This window comes from Cygnus atratus, chromosome 1, assembly GCF_013377495.2.
Source record: "Cygnus atratus isolate AKBS03 ecotype Queensland, Australia chromosome 1, CAtr_DNAZoo_HiC_assembly, whole genome shotgun sequence".
NCBI classification, from domain to species: domain Eukaryota; kingdom Metazoa; phylum Chordata; class Aves; order Anseriformes; family Anatidae; genus Cygnus; species Cygnus atratus.
In genome coordinates this window covers 71,544,162-71,547,411 of record NC_066362.1, presented here as the reverse complement: position 1 = coordinate 71,547,411, position 3,250 = coordinate 71,544,162, and positions in this window count along the sequence as shown.

Sequence of the window (3,250 nt, the reverse complement as noted above, 5' to 3'; positions counted from 1 at the left end):
AGGATAGCATCAAACATTGATCTGCCTTTTTAAAAAGGAAAAGGAAAGAAAACTGCTCATTTGGATCAGTACAGTATTTTATTTTACTTCTTTTAGAAAGAAATGGAATGTTTTGTATGAATTTTAAAGCTGTTAGGTCATTCCTAACTTATTTTTGAGGTGTATTTGTCACCTGCCAATTAACTTTCAAGCAATAACCCCATCACAATGCAATTTTAAAAGCATGGCTAGGAAATCAATTTCTGAATAACATTCAAATTATTTTTTGCACCCAATGAGCCATCTATTTTTTGTTGTATAAACAATGATCTGCTACATGTACAGTACACATTCAAGAGCAGATTCTGTCCATAGCAATGCTGTGTGACAAGAATGCTCAAGACAAATGTGTCAGGAAAAGAGTGATTGATAAGGTTTTAGAGATATCTTGAAGTCATTTGGTTCAGCAGCATGCGTGACCAGGGATTAACCAGGGAGCTCTGTAGTTCAAGTCATTCCCTCTAGAATGGTGCAATCAATTTCAAGGAGATTTCCCAAGCAGTAAAGAATGGAAATAATACATTGGCCTTTTCTTTATCTTAAGACAGGTGTAACTGTTTCAAAGTAAAATGAATTAATCTATGTTTAAGACTCATAAATCAAACCATTTCTAGAGAATCAGACATAGAGAAGCAATGCACAAGCCAGAGATCAGAACTCTGCCAAAGCCCATTAATGCAATAAATAGGGATTCTCTGAATGCTCCTTCACTTGCAGTGGATTGCAGTACCTGCCATGTCAAGCAGTTTGGGTGCATTTTTCTCCATAATTACTACAACAGATTGATTTTTATGTATTTACAGAAAGCATAAAAGTTTTACTTATCTCCAAAATGGACTCCAAAATAGAGCAGTATAAAAAATGTGCTTTCTCTCCTATCCAGCATGACAGAGCATTAATTATTTAGATTTAAAGTAGCAAGTAGTCTGCTGTCTGTTCTACAAACTAGACAAAAGAAGTCCAGCTTGCCTGAGACAGTATGACAGTATTAGCACTTTGAAAGGCAGCAAGGCCAAATCTGCCAATGTGGGTGTATGAATGTGCATGCATGCACAAGAAAATTATTAACTTTGGGTAAATTCACATTACCAAAGATATGTGTACCTGCATACATATACTTGTACATAAATACATGCACATGGGAGAAATGTTATTGTGGTATACTGGAATTTACAATACTGAAAGTTACAACTCACAGCAAAATGAATCCTTTGATATAAACTGGTTCATTTGCATGTTTTACATTATTGTAAATATTCCATTTAATGCATGCATAGATTGCATGAATTTATATTCATGGAAACCATTCATTATTTCAAATGCAAAAGTTATATGTATGCATGTTCCATTTACCCTAAGTTTTTTTTCCATAAATATCTTAGTATCCAAAAGCTGTGGAAAAACAATGAATGTTCCATAGGAAGGTCTGAAATGCAGACAGTATGATGTGGCAGGTATAATTTTAAAAGGCAATTGAGTATCATGTTGCCATTTAAATATGAAAAGCTCCCGCTGAACATTCACAGACTAATTTTCAATGAACTTTACTGTCCACTTATTTTTTTTAAACTAGAAAGGACTGTCCCTTTCCTGATTGAGTATGTCAGCTATTTCCATGCCCAGGTATTCAGCTATGAACACTTTCTAGGTGTCTAGAGGAAAAAAACTGCACATTTAATAGAGTTATGTTAAATACCCCTAATTTATATATGTCTGATGCTGTAAGATAAGGACAATTATGCATAGCTTAAAGTCTATGAACAGTTTCATTGAGATCAATGTGACCACTTTAATGTTAATGCTACACATCCACTTCAGCTGTCTCCTGAATTGATGTGTGTTACCTACAGTCCTAAAACGTGTGTTTTACCTACAGTTCAGTCAATTTGAGAAGCAGCAGAAAGCACAATCCTGACTGAGGGAATGATAGAGTATCAGTCACGACTGGTTCAGCAGCAGAGAGGAACTGAGAGAATTGTTTGGTCTCAATGTTCAAGCAGTATATGGTTCATCCACTGAGATTGTGTCAGGTGCACATAGTAGTTTTTGCATCAATGCTTTTACAGTTTGGATGCCTGCTTAAGAGGAACTTCACAGATCAAGAATTTGTTCTGAATTTTACTCTAGATTTACTGGGAAAGTACAGGTATATGCAAAGGCAGAACACAGCTTCCCACTAAATAAATTCTTTGGTTAATCCAGACAAAGAACAGCCTGTTTCTTATGCTGGTCATCTTCAGTGGAAAAAAAAAATTACTCTGTCCACTTTCTCGCTCTTCACATGAGCCTCCCAGAGGCAGATCACTCAAAATATCTGATGCACAAAGTGAGATGTACTTATCTAAAAGACTTGATCAAATTCTACACTAAATTACACAATTACAAAAAGGAACATTCAGTGAAACAGTGCAATTGCCCCAGAAAGAGGATACCACTCCTTAAGCTTAACCACCTCGAGAGTTTTTCAAACAGAAATTGGCACACTGAAAAAGTATTTTGCAAGAAGAGACCATTGCCATCGCAGTACAAGCACTTGGACTGAGATATAACAATGCAATATTCTTCTGAGTTCATTAGTGCAAGTTTCCACATGTGAACCCCACACGGAATGCTGCACATGAAAAAATGTAAACAACAGAGAAGTTTCTATTCTCATCGGCATGCCAGCCTCAACTCCCCCCACCCCAACGCACCCACCCTCCCCCCCCCTTCATATAAATGGTTTCGAGTTCCCTTATAGTTCAAAAGACCCTCAACATCCATCCTGCTGGAGAACACAAACAAGCTTCTTCACCAACAAGGAAGAGCCAGAAGAACAGCTACCACAATTCCTAGATACCTAGAATGAAGCTGGGCAAATTTTCAGCGCACCAGATCCAGAAATAAACTGTAGTAGCCTGTAGTCCATCCAGGCTTTTTAAAGTTTTCTCAGGTATCTTTGACTATGAGAAAGACTCTTTATTATAGCTGGGATTTCAAATGCCATGGTTTTCCTTGGAGCTAAAACAAACAAGGCTCCAGTACGCAAGAAGATCAGCAGCACTAGCAAGAATTATTTGTCACTAATTCTGTCAACACTATGAATTAAAGCCCATGCCACATTTTCAGATTATTTTGCTTAGTTGAAACTGGATGGGAAACAAACAGAGAACAATGAAGGCCAAATGGCACCTCTGCACAGTTATTTTATCCATACTATGCCCAAAGGCTA